Source organism: Manduca sexta, chromosome 14 (genome assembly GCF_014839805.1).
Source record: "Manduca sexta isolate Smith_Timp_Sample1 chromosome 14, JHU_Msex_v1.0, whole genome shotgun sequence".
NCBI classification, from domain to species: Eukaryota; Metazoa; Arthropoda; class Insecta; order Lepidoptera; family Sphingidae; genus Manduca; species Manduca sexta.
Genome location: NC_051128.1, coordinates 7,690,205 through 7,709,882, shown reverse-complemented (window position 1 = coordinate 7,709,882; position 19,678 = coordinate 7,690,205). Strand labels below are relative to the sequence as shown.

Genomic DNA, 19,678 nt, shown 5'->3' with positions numbered 1-19,678 from the left:
GCATTATCTCTAGACTATCTTTTACCCGCGGCTCCACCTGCTTGAGAAAGTTTTTCCAGGATAAAGTTTTCCGTTAAAAAAGTCACGCTTTATAATATTTTCCCGGGATAGTAACTTTATAATCTAAGTTCGCCTGATTCGCCATTTCTTTTGGGTGTCCAGTTTATGAAATCAACATTTCATACAAAAATGTAGAAAATTAATCCAAAGTAAATATTTTATTTTGAGTCAATTATTTTTGTTGTATAATCATATACTTACTGTCCCAGTGCTGGGCACGGGCTTCCTCTACTACTGAGAGAGATTATGCCTTTGTCAACCATGCTGAGCTAGTACAGATTGGTAAACTAAGTATATAGTACCCTCAAATTTCCTACAGGGAACTTCTCTGGTATGCAGTTTTCCCCACGTTTTTTTAGTATTATATGAACATAATTTTCATCGCATTTAAATGGAAACCGTGCAACAAGTAGTATCATTATGCACGCATACAAGGCTGAGAAGAAATATCTAGGACAAAGAGAATTATAATAAATATGGAAAACCTAGGAACAGTGTATGACGCAGCTGTCGCGCAACTACCTTCTAATACTTAGGCTGCGTCAGCCAGCTACTTCGTCCCAAAAAATATTTTTCAAAGGGTAAATATAACATAGGATACCTTAGCTACTTTTATCGTAATAAATTGCACAGTAGAAGCTTTTATTTAAAATATTTCAAAAGTAATGAATTTTATACGGGTGGACTGCAAACAATAGCTTATAAGCCACATTTTTTTATGTACCTGCAAAGGCCTTGGACATAGCATACAAATCTCAGAAAAAGAACAAGCATAGAAGGAATCTAAATTACCTTCATATACTTATCCTATTTTTTCTAATAGGTCAAAACAGTTGAAAAGAACGAGACAAATATTATGTTGCTAATGACGGCTTGCGTACACGTTACAATCATCAAATGGTTACGTTTGGTCCTCTTTACGATGCCGAATTAAAAAGCAAATAAAATGTCAAATGTTCCAGCTTGCCAAGCTCAGAACAATGTCACAAACGCGCCCACACAATTTAGTTACGTTTATGACGAGCAGGATGCGAGGAATGGTCTGGTCCGGGTCTTCGAATGAATGACACGAATAACACGAAGTGCCAAGAGGTGTTGTTTATTAGGCGATCCACAATACAAGAGAGCTCAAATGACTGTTGCACCCTATTTTATAAACAATTTCAATGCAGTGTTGCCAACAAGAAAATATTAAATAAACAATTACAATTGAGAGTTACCAACATAATAATTCTTAATATAATTAATTCACTACATTGTTAGATATATTTATAATTAGACATAAACCTCATTGGTGTCATACTTATACTAAATTAATAATAATAATATTTTATATAATAGGGGAAATTACAAGATATATATTTACACCTCATCCGAAACATACGGGTTATTGAGTAAAACTTATTACATTCGGCCATCCTGCAGCTGTCGTGGCCCACGGCGATCAATCGGATTGTCTCCCATTTTTTGGAGCTTTAACAAAAAAATATTTTACGCAGTTTTGTGTTAAAAAAAAAATATATTCTTTTCTTATAGTGTTGTGTTTTACATACTTTAATTAATTGATTGATTATATTTGTACGTAATGTAATAATGCGACATAATGTTATAAGATGCATTAGTTTAATTTTGGTAATTAAGATAACAATTATAATTCACAGTTAGAAATTAACAGACGTAGGCTCACATAGTTAAGTAGATTAGATATTCACATAGATCCAGACTACAGTATCACATAGCTTTGTAGACTGGATATTCACATAGATCTAGATTACAGTATTACAAAGCTTTATAGACTCGATATTCACATAGATCTAGACTACAGTATCACATAGCTTTGTAGCCTAGATATTCACATAGATCTAGACTACAGTATCACATAGCTTTGTAGCCTAGATATTCACATAGATCTAGACTACAGTATCACATAGCTTTATAGCCTAGATATTCACATAGATCTAGACTACAGTACCACATAGCTTTGTAGCCTAGATATTCACATAGATCTAGACTACAGTATCACATAGCTTAGTGGCTAGATATTGTATAATAATAATATCTTTATTTATTATAGTATAGATTCAATGTTAAATATTATTTCAGTTTACAACAATGTTTATATGGTAATATTATAATATATGTATGGATTAAGTCTTGTGACATACAGTAGAAGTTTAATAAAGACGTACCCATTACTAGATTTATTTAAATTATTAGAAATTAGGATGCATCATTCTTTTAATGACCACCTTAGAATAAGTGGATGGGTAATAACTAATTACATAAGAATATTAATTATTTTCTATTTTGAGTTTCGTAGTGGAATACAATGTCATGTAGCCATCAAAACATTAACTTTCTAATAAATCGATAAGATCGTCTCTGTCTACCTCCCGATCGGATTCTGATGAACTATCTGAAACGGTAGGTTTGTAGGGCCGAAGGGAGTCACTAGGCACAAGAGCACTGAATTTTCTATATCCTTTCACTCCTTTTATACTATTTATTGTATATCGATCTATGCTACAGTCAGCATGAGTAATTTTATAGGGTCCTGTAAATAGACTTCCTAATTTTTTGGTTATTCCCGTGGTGGTCTTGTCCCTAGAAATGCCTCCTTTCCATAGAACTAATACTCCTATTTGGTATTTCCTACAACTTTTATGGCGTCGGTCATATCGACTTTTCATGACCGTCATATTTTTATCTATATGTAACTTAGCAGCCTTTCTACGTTCTTCTAATTGTGCCCTTGAAGTCGAATCACTATTTAATGTGGTTGAATATGCAGGGAGAAGAGAATTTTTGTGAGAGAACATCAAATTGAATGGAGCTACACCTGTGACTGCATGTGTGGTATTGTTTATTCCCCAAATGACATCTACTAACTTATCATCCCAGGTACATTCGCTCTCCGCTGTGGTATTAAGGCCATTTATTATCGTACGGTTTACTCTTTCTACTTGGCCATTTGACCGCGGACATGCGATTGCATTCAAGACGTGCTTAAATTGTTTTTGTAAAAGCAAATTCCTTAAAATATCTGCTAGTAAAAGCAACGCCACGGTCAGTAATTATTCGGTGTGGATTACCAAAAGTAGAAATGATTTCATGCAGATGTTTTATCGTTTCAACTGAACTTACCCCTCGAACCGCCCTGGCGAACACAAATTTGGTAAAGGAATCTATAACAACTAATATATAGCAATTCCCTTTCCTTGTTTTTAAAAAAGGACCTAAATGATCAACATGTATTGTGTGCATAGGAATATCTACTTTAGGGATCGGATGTAGTTCTCCCTCAGTTTTGCCCGTAGTTACCCTTGGCATATGCGCAGGTTAAACAAGCTTTTATATACTTTCGGATAAACCTGGTCATCCCAGCAAACCAAAATTGTGATTTTATAACCTTTTCACATTTATCAAAACCAATATGTCCTACTTGGTCATGATATTTCTGAAGCAAACCCCATTTCGATAGTTTTGGAATAACAAATCTACTACCATTTAAAGTTTTACGAAACAAGCAATCATCAATTAATTCATAATTATTGACAATATCTGGATTACTTGTTCCTTCTTTCAGTTGATTAATTATGGCCTGCACGTTTTTATCTTGTATTTGTAACGTTAGGCGCCAATCTACGTCATCAATTTGTAAAACTGGTATTGTATCTACTGGGTTACGGCTAAGAGCATCCACGTGTTGCATGCGGGCACTAGGACGATATTCTATTTCTATGTCAAAATCTTGGATAGTAAGCCACCATCGAGCGATACGCGGTATCAAATCTTTTTTACTCAAAGTTGTTCTTAACGCGGCACAATCTGTAACTACCTTAATTGGGATACCCATAATGTATATTCTAAATCGTTTCAAGGATTCAACTACTGTCAAAGTTTCCAGTTCAAAACTATGATAATGTTGTTCCTCTTGGCTTGTTACACGACTAAAGTAAGCAACGGGCCTTAAAAGGCCATCTGTCTGGTATTGCAATAGGATTCCGCCTAGGCCTAGCTTACTAGCGTCGGTGTGTACCTACTTCTGTCGTAGCATGTGGGTCATAAATGGCCAACACGGGACGTGTTGTTAAGATAGCTTTGATGGTTGTGAATGCATGTTCCTGGTCGTGTCCCCAAACCCATTCTGTGTTATTTTTGGTAAGGTATGTAAGGGGTCTAGCTATTTCAGCGAATCCTCTTACAAATTTACGAAAATATGAAGCTAAACCTATAAATTGTCGAATCTGGTGTACATTTTGTGGTCGCTTGAATTCCGAAACAGCATTTATTTTAGTCAGACCAGGCCTAATACTACCTGCAGTGACTTCATGGCCCAAATAACTCACGCTTGTCTTTAAAATGAGCATTTCTTTAGATTCAGTTTTAGATTTGCTTTTGTCAAAAGATTTAAAACTTCTTCTAATAGATCTATTCCTTCCTCAATACTTGTAGATGGAATTGTCAAATCATCTAGATAAATAGCTATTTTACTTTCTAGCGAACCAAGAGCCCTACGAATCAAACGCGAGAATACAGCAGGAGCATCAGCTAAACCAAAAGGCATTTTCAGGAATTCATATTGGCCTCTCGGAGTAACAAAAGCAGTCTTTGAAACTGATTCGTCCGAAATTTTAACCTGATAATAACTCTGCGTTAAGTCTAGGGTTGTAAATATTGTTTTTCCTGAAAGCCGGTTTATTTGGTCATCGATGTGTGGAAGAGGATAGCGATCCTTTACTGTGCGAGCATTTAATGCTCGATAATCTACACAAAGTCTGTAGTCGCCCGCTTTTTCCTAACCAAGATGACTGGACTAGCATACTGTGATATTGACTCCTGGACTATACCCGCGGAAATAAGTTCGTCAACTTTATTTTGAACGATCTCATTTTCTTTATACGATAAACGATATGGCTTGCAATAAACTGGATTTGGGGTTGTGGTTTCAATATGCATCTCTATCAGATCACTAGTACCGAGATCACTACTACACTCGGCAAATGTTTTACTATATTTATTTAACAAGTCATGTAAACGTGACTTATTATACTTATCTATTTCACCAACATCGATATCATAAAGATTTAAATGCATTTTCGGGTTCTCTGTGGGTATATCGAAATATGGTTCGCCAGAAATAGTCAGTACGTCGTCGTAACAGTAAACATCGGCGCGAGTGACTAACTTATCAGATTGCCATTGTATAATTGTGTTACCAATATTTATAATACGTAACTGATATGGTTTTTGTGTTAAAATAGTTTGTGGTATATGGTATGATTTTTTTCCCAACATGAATAAAACTGGTCTAGTAACTAGGAGAATATTAGTATTCATATTGTGATTGGTGTAAACGTTTATATCACAGCTACAGCCTGGAAACAGCTCAACGTCATTGCACGTAAATAGCGAAACTTTTGAAATAAAATCACTACTATTTAGTGAGATCCCTGATAAGTGTTGTGTAGTGTCGGTTGTAAACAAAGTTACTGTTCGAGACGTCACCACAAGACTAATGTTTGGATGGCTAAGCACAGGTTGTCCAATAATGAGATCTACCTAGTCTTGCCATAAATATTGTAATAAAGAAAAAAGAAAATTGTTAACTGCAAATAACATTTATTACTTTTACAGTGTGTCAGTTTAATACATAAATATAAAACAATTAAAAATATAAAAAGCTTATTCGAAGTGGTCTCCATTGGCTGCAATACAGTCCTTTAAACGATGAGGCCAGTTATCAATAGAAGCACGCACTCTTTCCATGGGAAAATTCTTCACTGCCAATCGTATAGATTGTTTTAGGGACTCCAAATTATCATGGCGTTTAGAGCAAGCTGTACTCTCTAAAACTGACCACAAATCATAATCCAGCGGATTAAGATCGGGACTAGACGACGGCCAGTCTTCAGCTCTGATGAAGTCCGAAACGTTCGATTCCAACCAAGACTGCGTGGACCGAGCTTTATGACCCGGCGCCGAGTCTTGCTGGAAGGACCATACTTGGTTATTGAACATGGTGATGTTAAGGGGCTTAACTACCTTCTCAAGAATGGTATCTTGATACACTTGTGCCGATGTTTTGATACCTTTTCACAAAAATATGGCTCAGTCACTCCTTCATAGCTAACACCCCACCAAACCATCACTGAAGTCGGATAATGTCCACGTTGCACTCTGTCGACTAATTGGGAAGCTTCCTTAGAGCTTTGAGCATAAATACGGTCATTTTGTTTGTTAAAATGTTGCTCAATTGTAAAAATTTTCTCATCCGTAAACAAAATTTTTCTGTGACCTCCCTTTGCGTACCGCTTCAGTAGTTGTTTCGATTTTACCACCCTATTCTTCTTTAAATTATCAGTTAAGAAATGGCCAGTGCGTCTCTTATAGGCTGCAAGTCCTAAGTCATCTTTTAAAATACGCGACATGGTTCTAGGTGCTATCTTCATTTCCCGAGATAAAATCTTTTGCTTTCGGACAGGATTTCTTCGAATTCTTTCCCTTACTGCTTTGACCACCTTTTTCGTACGAACACTACGTGGACGGCCAGATCTTTTCTGTCACAAACAGAGGAGGTCTCATTGTACCTATTAATAGCCCGGTACACAAACATTTTACTAATACCAAGTGTATGGAGAGTTTTAAAAATTGCATTTGGCTCCATACCTACTTTGTGTAATGCTATCACAGCGATTCGGTTCTCTTTATCACCCCACACCATTTTAATATCGCAAAATATTTTACAATGTATTGGCGCCAAAATGAGAAAACACAATGAACAATCGTATAAAAATGACAGATTCGAAATTCAAATGTAATATTTTTTTATAATTAAGTGTAACAGTATTTATGGCCAGACTAAGTATATTACTAAGATTAGCATCGGTAATTTCAGCACAAGTTGTAATGTACACGTCATCTATATGAAGGTTAAACTGTACTTTTCCTAATGACGGTATATGCAAACCACCGAAGCCTCGCATTACAATATTTGATGGTAAGTAATTTAATTTCAATTTCTGTTTAATATTTGAGGTTATTATATTTACTCTACTACCTGTATCAATATAAGCCAATGCTGTATGATTATTGATAGATATCGTTTTCGTATACAATTGAGATAAAGGTTTGTAAGAGGTAAAATATACATTACACACCTGCATTGGCCGCTGAGGTGCCTGTATTCCTTGCTGCTGAGTCGTGGTGTATTGTGCTGTCCTAGGGACGGTCTGAGATGTCCCGGCAGCATACCAGCAAGACGTGGCAGAGTGGTCCAGTCGTCGACAAATTTGGCAACGCACGGATTTGCAGTCCCGAATTTCATGTCCAGTCTTACGGCAGTTGTAGCAAATCTTGGGGGCGATGTTGGTTGCCGTTCCTCGTTGCCAGGTCGATTTAGAATCGGATGATTTCGCTTCTAACTTTTATAATTTTCAAGAGATGATAAAAACCATAGTAAAGTTCTTCTGCTGTATCACAACTATATGCTTTTGCGTTTGCTTGTAACTCCACGGGCAATCCTCGGATTACGCAGGATATAGCTGCTGCTCCTTCCAAACTACATTTCTTAAGCAAAGAAATCTTATCATGGAAATATTTGGTCAAAGTTTCGTCATTGCTTTTTTTCGTGCCAACATCTCTTCGAGACGGTCAACAAAATCAGTGGAGCGGGGAAAAGCTTTTGTTAATCTGTCTTTCCAGATGGCCCAAGAAGCGCCGTAATCATCTAGATCGTCATACCATTCTCGGGCTGCTCCACGAAGACGAATTTGCATGGCGAAGATTTTATCGCGCTCTTCCCACTCATATAAATCTCCTAATTGATCGATTTTGTGTAACCAACCTTGTACATTAGTTGTCTTCTGTCCCGGATCGAATTTTGGGATGATTTCAGCATCAAGATGGGTAACTCTCCTCTTTCTTGATGAACGTGGCAGCAGTCCTTCATTGGGTGGTATTGCAAAGAAGAAAAAATTGCTATCGTTTTCTTCTTCACTAGTTGCTTCAGTAGAAGTGTTGCTGAGTTTCCTCTTACGCAGTCCTGTGTAATACGGCGGCATTTTCTGATCCCACTTCTGAAATATGACGAGCAGGATGCGAGGAATGGTCTGGTCCGGGTCTTCGAATGAATGACACGAATAACACGAAGTGCCAAGAGGTGTTGTTTATTAGGCGATCCACAATACAAGAGAGCTCAAATGACTGTTGCACCCTATTTTATAAACAATTTCAATGCAGTGTTGCCAACAAGAAAATTTTAAATAAACAATTACAATTGAGAGTTACCAACATAATAATTCTTAATATAATTAATTCACTACATTGTTAGATATATTTATAATTAGACATAAACCTCATTGGTGTCATACTTATGCTAAATTAATAATAATAATATTTTATATAATAGGGGAAATTACAAGATATATATTTACACCTCATCCGAAACATACGGGTTATTGAGTAAAACTTATTACACGTTATACTTCAGCGCGTGCTTTTCAAAATTGGCTACATGTTTTGTAATATTTTTGTTGTTAATTTTAATAAATACACAGTGCTGTTTAAGTAAAATATAGCCCTAGGAACATGCAATGGCCTGCGTTATTGTGGGGTGTAAATCTCATTCTTCTCGTAAAGAAAATGAAACAGAAATCATCAGCTTCCATCGGTGAGTAAACAAAAAACCTAATATATTTGCTTAAACCCTGTACGTAATTGCAAAAAGTGTTATAAATTATACTTTATTATGCTGTAGTCATATTATAATCTGCTGTTGGCTATTCGATTCAGTCATTATTAAGTATTTTTCGTTTTTACCAATTTACGTAGTCGTGTTCAATAGTGTTGTGCTGCATATTCCATCGATAACATAGATGTTAGTATATTGTAGTTTACTATTTTGCATAAATTGCCTTTTACTTTCAATATACGGTGGTGTAGTGGTAAAAGCCACTTGGAAATCATGCGCGAAAGCTGGGGTCGAGGAAACTATCTGATTTTCATAGTGTGTTTCATACAATGTGTTTCATTGCAGATTCCCCACAGATTATGCTATGAGGCAAAATGGATCGTTGCCATAGCACGTCCCAATTGGCATTGGAAAAACAGCACCGTGTTTGCTCTAAGCATTTCGACAAAGACTATTTTATTAACATTGAAATAAGTTATCAAACATATGTGACATGAATAATACCGCTGTGTTTTAATTTTACTCTCCCTTTTAGTAGCTTCTGTCAAACCACACCTCTTGGGTATCTCTTCATGCCTAAGACAGTCAGACAAGAACAGAAGGCGTACTAGCTTTCTCCTAGGCGAAATTTCGGCCGATATTTGTTTGTTACTTACAGCAGTTTTCATTTTTTCCGAAATTTCTAACATTTTCTTAATTCAATAATCTAAATACTGAACCATTTTTGTGTGAATGACATTTCGGAAGGCATGGAAACTGCTGTAAATTGCAAATGAAAATCGGACAAAACTTAGTTCGAAGAAAGCCGGTAGTTCTATAGTTTACTGTAATGTAACAGCTTCTTAATAAGTGCTTTTATATACCCAGATCTCATTTGGTACCTGAATACCAAATTAGGGTTTTGATATCTTTTTTTTCACCTTTATCTAAAATAGAAATTTGCAACGGTTTGTAGTTGACTGACCGAAAAAAGTTTATTTTCGCAGGTATATGAATTTAATTGATAAGATGTCAGATGGGATCGCAACACAATAAAATTTCTTGCTGTCTAACGCCCGAAATTAATAACCAATCTTAATCCAATGTATGCTATCTAAGATTGATAATTCATTCGTTTTTATGTATAAAGCATGCCAATAACCAATCCATTGATTGAGTAAGCTATCTCTAACAATAATCGATCTTTCAGAGGACGGATTACAGATCATAGATTACACTCTGTTTGAAACTGACAGTTTACGCTTGCCAATACTCTATCTACCCGTTTTGACATTTGATTTGACTGTTGTAAACAATCGCATTTTCCAATCGGACCAATTCCTCAGTTTACTCCATATGTTTTGAATATGGCTTACACTGATTTTAAGGGAAACGAAAAGGCAATGGAAATATCCATATTCTCTAGTGACAGTGACGACAATGATTTGGAGGGACTAGCGATACTGATAGTGAAACTGAAAGTTGCGCTTCATCACGGGAAATGAATAGAGTTAACTACATGCAGACCCTGGATGAGTTTGATTTCACGTTTAGATTAGGCTTTCGAAATCTGCTTGCCAATCATTGTTAGTTAAACTGATGCCGTATATCCGTGTTACTTCTATGTACAAGGTAAATAATTTTTATTACATTATTTACGAAACAATATTGTACCTACCGAACTATTAGATAGGTACTAACAAGGGGCAATTGCATCGTTTTTTCAGGAACTATGGTGTTTCTCCATTCCATCAACTTTTGCTGAGGCATAGGAAATAATTATATTATCTTTTTCAGGACATTTGGTACATGGAAGCGTCGCTTCCCTGTGATTGCATTGACATTGCGTTTATCTTTACCTAAAGTTCAAGCAATAATAATTGCAACTGCAGTTTTGCACAATATTTGTCGGAATCACAGGTTAGAGGAAATTCCAACCGAAGTGGAATTATGAGAACAATATAGAGAATCAAGATGTTGGAGGAAGAACAGCATTAATAAATAACTTCTTTACTTAGTAAAATAAAATACCTTTGTAATCACTGCTATTTAGTTTTATTGATTATTTACATTTGTAATTCAAAGTAACAATTATTAACATAGTTTTATTAGTTAAAAGTTAATATCATAGAAATCATAGAAACAGGCAACATTTCCATACATTAGCTATACTATAATTATATAAAGCCGAAGAGTATGTTTGTTTATTTGTTTGTGTGAACGCGCTGATCTCAGGAACTTCCGGTTCCAATTGAAAAATTCTTTTAGTGTTGGATAGCCCATTTATTGAGGAGGGCTATTATAGGGTATATATCATCACACCATGACCAATGGGACCAAAAACGGGTAAAATTGATTACTTTTGAGAGCTTCCGTTTCGTGCGCTGCGTAAACGGTTAAAGTTATGCAACAATTATGTATAACGGAATTGTAATTTGTTCCATAACACTGGATAATGTGTACAGAGTCCAATTATTATTATATGGCACCGACTTTACTGCGTACTTCATACTAAAAACTAAATCCTTTAAAGATTTATTAATATATTATGAACAATGTTATTAAACTTCAGTGTCAAAATATGTTAGCAACCACATTACTCACGTTCCATTTCAACTCATTAAATAGTTTGTACCTTAAATATGACATGTACTAATTATTAATTATTTCTTTTGAGGGCTAAAATGCATAAAATATTTTTTTTATTACTCCGTCTTATTTTTAGCAATTGGGCAAAATTTTTAAACGAGTAGTTAGTATGGAAAATACAAAAAGTATTTTTTTACAAATGGAATATTTTGCATAAAATGGAATGGTCAGGAGGGAACGCATCTGGAAAGGATTGCCGGCGATCTATCGTTGAAGGTAAGCAAGCATAGGCGAGTTAAGATATTGGCATGCCGGTAGGAAAGCAATCGAAAGGTAGTCGGCAATCTAAGATACGTTTCAGTCTTGGATAGCAGATACATTATTAATTTCGGGCGTAAGACAGAGTACGCTCAAATGTCATAGTGTTACTTCTATGCTTGTTATTGTTCTGAGATGCAAATGATATCACCCATTATTTTGATAAACTACTTATCTATTTTTATCACAGATCTTTGTAACAAATTTTATTACTCGTCTATGGGCGTGAATGGTTTTTATAGCAATGTTACTAGGTCTAGAAATATCCCAAAGAATTTACGGACTTTGAAGCACGTCTACTCCACCGCAGTTAAAAGTGTTGAATGTACTAGATTTTAGAAATTATTAAGTTACCTGAAATTCTCAGTTTTTATTTACAGAATTTACAAAACCAATGGTTATTTGTTTCTTCCGCCAACTCAAACAACCTGTTTTCATCGTCACACCCTCTCTATATAACATACAGCGCATCCATGATTATTCTAGTATTTTATACAAAATTCGATATAATATAATTGATTTATAATATAATTGATACCATGTATTGTTGATCAAAGGTGCTTAAGGGCCTTATTTAGATAAGTGGCGAATAACTTGAATAAATCGTCTATGAATTTGACCATGTACTATGCGTAGCGAATACCCCCGAATAAGCTGTTTACACCTTTGTATTCGTGACTATTCGTCAGTATTCGGTGTGGTACTCGGAAAATATCTAAATGAAGCATGACATTTTTGTTCTATTTTTAGTTTTTCCTGGCAACTCTGTTTCAGTCAGTCAATTTCAATCACAAGACCATCGTAGCCATAGATTATTTTATTTCATAAAAACCTGGTAGTAGTAAATTCGACTCTTCATTTTCAATAGAGTATATTTTAAATTTAAATTCGTGTTGTGTTTAATGTGAATGAATGTGATATTTTTCTATTACAATGTCATTTGTATCATTTACGAAGTTGTGAAAAGCTGGTGTCAAAGTGCAAACCAACTAATGAATGATGCAGTCTATTTTCTGGACTGGCAGACTGTTGTCACGTGCTATTAGAAATGGACTTGCAAGTTTATCCAGTGCAGCTGAACTGAATGTTTCGAATAGAAAGCATCCTTATTTAGTGTCTGTTGTGTGTGGTTTTCCAAAAGACATTGCCAATGGACGAACACGAAAAGGACAATTTGGTGACGACGCATGGTTTTCCACTAACTTTCACAATGCGGATGTTATTGGTAAGAGAATGCACATAGACTAAAACAAATTCGGTGCACTTAAATCAAAATTAATATTACAGAAAATTACTATAATAGGTGATTTACTAGCAACAATAATCATCAAACAATAAAGCAACTATGACCAACAGAAAGGGAATTTATAATACACAATACTTTTTTGAGAAATGTATAGGAGGAATTGGGGAAAATAGTTTAATGTGTGCTCTTTTCATTCACATTTGAATGTTTAAAAATTTTGCATTTCTCACAAACTTATTAAAAAATCACAATTGTTTAAAAGAACCTTGAGAATATATAACCATTTAAATGTGTTTAATTAGTGCTTCATAATATATTTTTTTGTATTTTGTAATTATATAAATATTTAATTGTAGCAACAAGGTTAAAAAAATAATTTTGCTGTTGTCCTGCTATACAAGGCTTTATGTATAAAAACAAACACAATATTAATAAATCCATATGTGGCTTATACAGAAACTACTTCAATATAATAAACTGAACATAACTTACCCATTACTTGTTGTCACATACACTTACATGGTATAGTTAGGTATTTGTATATGTCAAACTATACCATGTATGGACTTACCAAGTATAAACCAACATAAGTAATAGGTAACTACAGTAAAAATTGATTCAAAATAAACTGTTATATTAAATATTATTTAGATTCTATCTGATACCATCACTCATAACATTGACAGTTTTAAAGCTTAATGTATTATTATTTATAGTTTGACCTCATTGATTAAGCATCCTTGTATTTGAACATATTATTGATATCCCGTTTTTTTTATATATGACTACTTGACTTCTGTATACTGACATTTCTAGAGGAATCATAATTTCAACATAATTCACAATAATGGAAATAATAAATAGAACAAACACAAATTATGTGTGTTGACAAAGTATGTTTTTGGCTTTAAAACAATATTTAAAGTAAAATTCATGCTGTGTTTAAGATTGAAGTCCTTAAACTGTCCATGTTGTTTATTGTTTTACATACATAAATATTGATAATTTCAACAGGCTTGGAATTGAGGTACAATAACAAGATAAAAAATGTTTGCTGTTGTTAATATTTACTTCCATACGAATATTTTACTTGTAAGTTATCAATATTTGGCTTGACTTGGCTATTAGTTGATAGATAAAAAAAATTGCATAGGTTATTTCCATTTTTTATACACATATTTCATATTATATCATAATTAGAGACTGGATAATATATTCCTTTGCATATTTCAGTATTTTTTGGCATATAATGCCTAAAATCATGGCATGGTGCTTATTTTCACTAGTACATTACTAGTGAAATACAAATAAGACCAACTTTCTGAAAATTTTATGTGTAACATTTGGTGTACCTGAAAACTGATTTTTAAGTTATTACACTATTAAATAAAAAAACATGTTACATACAAATAAGTATCAATTGCGGATAAATTTTTTGCTCCTAGAAATTTTATGCTGATTTTAGCATAGAAACCTAATAATTTCTTTTAATTCATGGATATTAGCTAATTTGACGTTTTACATGCATATTTTGGGATTTTTAAGTATAACTATTTTTTTTTTTATTCATAAAGATTAGAAATCCATTTTCACTTTGCAGCCTCTAAATCTGTCCCAGTTATTGTATAAAAACATTTTGCTACTTAGCATTACCTAAAAGTTTTTGGGAATGTTTATGCATATGGAGACAATATTATAATATTTATACCATTACATTAAAAAATATAATGCCAATGATGTGTTAACCTGACGTGTTGGAACCATTGGGTACCATGCATAAATTGCATCACATGTTTAAAGGGGCAAGGGTGGTGAAGAAAAAGTGACTGTGTGACAAAGGTGTCGAAAGCACAAAACATGAAATGCAAATAGTCAACTAATTTTGACATTGCTTCTAAATAATATGCTTATCTTCTTGAAAATAATATTTTACAATAAGTTACTTGAACCTTGGATAAAAATAAAAAAGTGCAAGTTTCTAACACAAATAAACATCAATAAAAAGTAATTTTAATTTTACATGCTCTAATGCCATTACTATGACTATAACTTTAAGTGAATCCACACTAAACTACAAAATTATTAAACAGATTATAAAGTAAAACTGAGATTTTTGGTGAAATATTTGTTATTCATGTATGAATTTGGCACAATGGTTGCAGAAATCAAGACAAGTTCGTGGTGTTATTTATGAATGCAATGTCAAAATGACCCTGTATATGGTTTATTTTATTTTGTTGGTGAATTCTGGCTTGTAGAGAGCAGTTCCTAGTACCACAGGGTCGCTCATCGGCCATGGGAAGTTGATGTTGATTTTATTAAAATAGTAATCTCTGATTTTTTAACTGCTGTTTTGATTTATTTAGTTCTGGATGTAAAATTGAAAAAAATGTAACACAACACCTAGGGGGGGGGGGGGTCTCAAATGTGAGGAGGACAAGGACAGGGAAGGAGTAAAACAAAAATTTGTGTGTTGTCATTTATGGATGACCTCTTGGAACAGAAACCATCAAATAGATTCCCTGTTAGATCCACAAAAAAACAATACTAATTATTTTTTATGAACAAGGCCAAACCTATTTTTGGAGAGTAACTGCGATGTATACTGAAGGTTGAATTACAAGGGTTACAACAATTACCACCTTAACTGTTTATTTACTATATTATATACATACCCAAATAAATGTATACAGTATATACACACAGTTAATATTTTTATTTACTCTGTTTAGGTGTCGCAGATGGTGTTGGAGGATGGCGTGCGTACGGCATTGATCCGGGCGAGTTCTCCTCGTATCTCATGAGGACATGCGAGAGGCTAGTTCAGATGGGTCATTTCAAATTGTCTGAACCAGGCGACCTGCTAGCCAAGTCCTACTATGAATTATTGGAACACAAAAAGCCAATATTAGGTTTGGAAATATTATTACTACAGTAACAATTTTATGTTCATGCATGTGTTCTTTCTACACATATGTAATAAGAAGTATTTTCACAACCCAGCATAATAATAAAAAGATACCACTTTCACTAATCTACAATTTGCATCATATCATACCTGAACTCTATAGTCTGTATATCTACATATAGTCAATAGTCATTTTGTCCATGTTCAAATTTTATTATATTATAGTCACAAAACAGATGCCACTTATGATATTACAAATATTCTGTTACTCTAGGAATAGACAAATCAGAACAATTCAAGTCTGCAATGGTTAGTATACAACATAAATTTACGATAAATTTAAAAAAATCATTACAACATTGCTTGTTTTGCATTGTGATTAGTTTTCCTTTTTGAACTCATCACTTAAATAATGATTTCGTATGTTTACGTGAAATTTAGACAGTAAAATCAAACTATTTTTCAGATTTTGTCGCGCTAAAATCCGAAAATTAGTTAAATTTTAATGTCAACACTCATATTTAAAACACTAAAGCCATCGTAAGATACATAAACATTATATACCCATTGTTCATAACGTATTCAGGGTAGGAAAAACTTGTAATTAGTACCTTCTTTATTAAGCCTTTTTTTGGACCTGTTAATTACATTATATACAATAAATCTCTTTGCCTGAATTTGGTTTAGGTACACAGCTGATAACAAAGTTTTTGTTAAAATTATGCAGTATTATAAGTAGGTATTATGCAGTTTAAAGTTTAAAAATTATCTCACATTAAACACGCAACATATTAAAAATATCTATATAGGTACATTCCGTATTTCATATCTTTGTTATTTATATTATTCTAACAGATAAAATTGTCAAACTTATAACACCTTTGTTTTAATGTTTTTATTAATATTGAATAAAAATATATTGATTAATTTAAAAGAAATAAAGCTAATTTTTATATACCTGCTAGTACTTTGAAATCACAATTTGTCGTTTCAATGCAGTCATTATCATGACATACTGCGCATCGTGATGTAAATACATTAGTATTCATTGCATACTCCGCTCATTTGCAGACGCCAATTGCTCCTGAAAATAGGAAATAATTATAAACTTTGCGGATAGATGCATGTAGTTGAACGCGCATTAAGCCGGTTTCATACGCAGTTACCCCCATCTTTATCTGGATTCATCTGGACTTTGTCAACATCGAATTTATCGTTCAACACTTGGTCCATTCATAGTTGTAATATACGCAGTGATGTATGTCAATTTATTAGCGGTGATGTGTGGACATTGGACTGCAGCCGTTCAGGCGAGTTATTCATATACCAATGTTAATTATTAGAAGAATGTAATGTTTATCAACAGGCAACCCTTAGATATTTAAGAACCAAAACCGAAAATAATTTAGCTAATCAATTATTTATATTTAGAATTTCAAGTTATCGGATAATCTCACATACTTTATAATTCATAGTTATGGTAGTCATGGTACTTTTACCGTCAAGCGCTGGATCAAGGTTCTATCTATTCATTTACCATCATTGATTGCTAGTTAAAACTGGAAAATAAGCTAGAGATAAAATTTCCTTAGAAAACTCAAGTATTATTATATCAAGACTAAATTTCTACTACAGGTAGCAGTACGGCATGCGTCATGATTCTCGACCGCAGCGAGAGCATAATGCGATGCGGCCAACGTGGTGACAGCGGGTACATGGTAGTGCGCGGGGCAGGATCGTCCATCGATCGCACGAGCAGCAACACTACTTCAACACCACCTTACCAGCTCAGCCTGCCGCCGCCAGGACACGACAGGAACGTACTTGAGTGATAGGTAAAGTCGATTATAATTACTCTTGAAATTTCGAATTCGCAGTCGATTCATTATGCCATCGCTCCGTTGCATGTAGAATGATAGAGGAAATAGTGTAAGGTGTCAGTATCCGCTAATTGTTTTGTCAATTTATAAGGTGTAATCTATACTATTATATAAAGCTGAAGAGTTTGTTTGTTTGTTTGTTTGTTTTGAACGCGCTAATCAGGAACTACTGGTCCAAACTGAAAAAATTCTTTTGCGTTGGATAGCCCTATGTTCGTGGAGTGCTATAGGCTATATATCATCACGCTATACCAATAGGAGCGGAGCAGTAATGCTAATCTCAGGAACTATCGGTCCGAACTGAAAAAAATCTTTTTGCGTTGGATAGCCCTTTGTTCGTGGAGTGCTATAGGCTATATATCATCACGCTACTTGACCTCATAAGGACCAATAGGAGCAGACAGTAATGGCTAATCTCAGGAACTACCGGTCCAAACTGAAAAATTCTTTTGCGTTGGATAGCCCTTTGTTCGTGGAGTGCTATAGGCTATATATCATCACGCTATACCCAATAGGAGCGGAGCAGTAATGGCTAATCTCAGGAACTCCCGGTCCAAACTGAAAAATCTTTTTTGCGTTGGATAGCCCTTTATTCGTGGATTGCTGTAGGCTATATATCATCACGCTAAACCCAATAGGAGCGGAGCAGTAATGGCTAATCTCAGGAACTACCGGTCCAAACTGAAAACTTCTTTTGCGTTGGATAGCCCTTTGTTCGTGGAGTGCTATAGGCTATATATCATCACGCTATACCCAATAGGAGCGGAGCAGTAATGGCTAATCTCAGGAACTACCGGTCCAAACTGAAAAATTCTTTTTGCGTTGGATAGCCCTTTGTTCGTGGAGTGCTATAGGCTATATATCATCACGCTATGACCAATAGGAGCGGAGCAGTAATGGCTAATCTCAGGAACTACCGGTTCGAACTGAATAATTATTTTTGTGTGGGATAGGTCTTTGTTCGTGGAGCTATAGGCTATATATATCATCACGCTATGCCCAATAGGAGCGGAGCAGTAATGGCTAATCTCAGGAACTACCGGTCCAAACTGAAAAATTCTTTTTGTGTTGAATAGCCCTTTGTTCCTGGAGTGCTATAGGTTATATATCATCACGCTATGACCAATAGGAGCGGAGCAGTAATGAAACATGATGCAAAAAGGGACAATTTATTAGTTTTGAGAGCTTCTGTTGCGTGCGCTGCGTAAACGGTTAAAGTTATGCAACAATGATGTATGACGGGATTGTTCCTCTTAAAAGTTCTACAAAAATATATCATAAAACAAAGTCCCCGCTGCATCGGTCTGCCTGAACGTGTTAAACTCAAAAACTACCCAACGTATTAGGATAAAATTTGGTATGGAGACAGTTTGAGACCCTGGGAAGAACATAGGCTCCCGGGAAAATATATAGCGTGACTTTTATAACGGAAAACTTTAGCCCGAAAAACTTTATAACGCGGGCGGAGCCGCGGGCAAAAGCTAGTAAAATATAAACATTGATGTGACATTAGATACGTCATCCATCCCCAAGAAGAAAGATATAATATACGTATAGTCAGATAAATAGGATATTTTGGACTCTTACCTTTACGACTATCAAAGCTGTCCTTCGATTATAACGTCCGTAATTATAAAATATGGATAGGCCCGTAGACGGAAAAGGGCTAACAGGGCTAATAGGGCTGACCCGAACTATAAATACCTTCAACTGAATTCATTGTATCTATACTAATATATAAAGCTGAAGAATTTGTTTGAAGTAAAACGCGCTAAACTGATGAACTACTAAACCGATTTTGATTTTTTTAATTTATAGGATGCCACATTAGGTGCTCCTGCGTGCTATAGGATACTTTTTTATGCCGGTAAATTATTTATCCCAGAAAAACTTATTCACGCGGGCGGAGCCGCCGGCAAAAGCCAATTTGTGATAAAAGTGAAATATTGTCAGGCTTCAAAGAATTTAATAAGACTTTTAAATGATAATATATTTTTGTTTTTAGC

The 19,678-nt window shown here is 34.6% G+C and overlaps 1 pseudogene; it reads left to right on the top strand.

Annotated features, from left to right (window-relative positions):
• Window positions 1–12,400: 12,400 nt before the first annotated feature.
• On the top strand, window positions 12,401–17,624 carry LOC119189291 (annotated as a pseudogene).
• The last annotated feature ends 2,054 nt before the right edge of the window (window positions 17,625–19,678 follow it).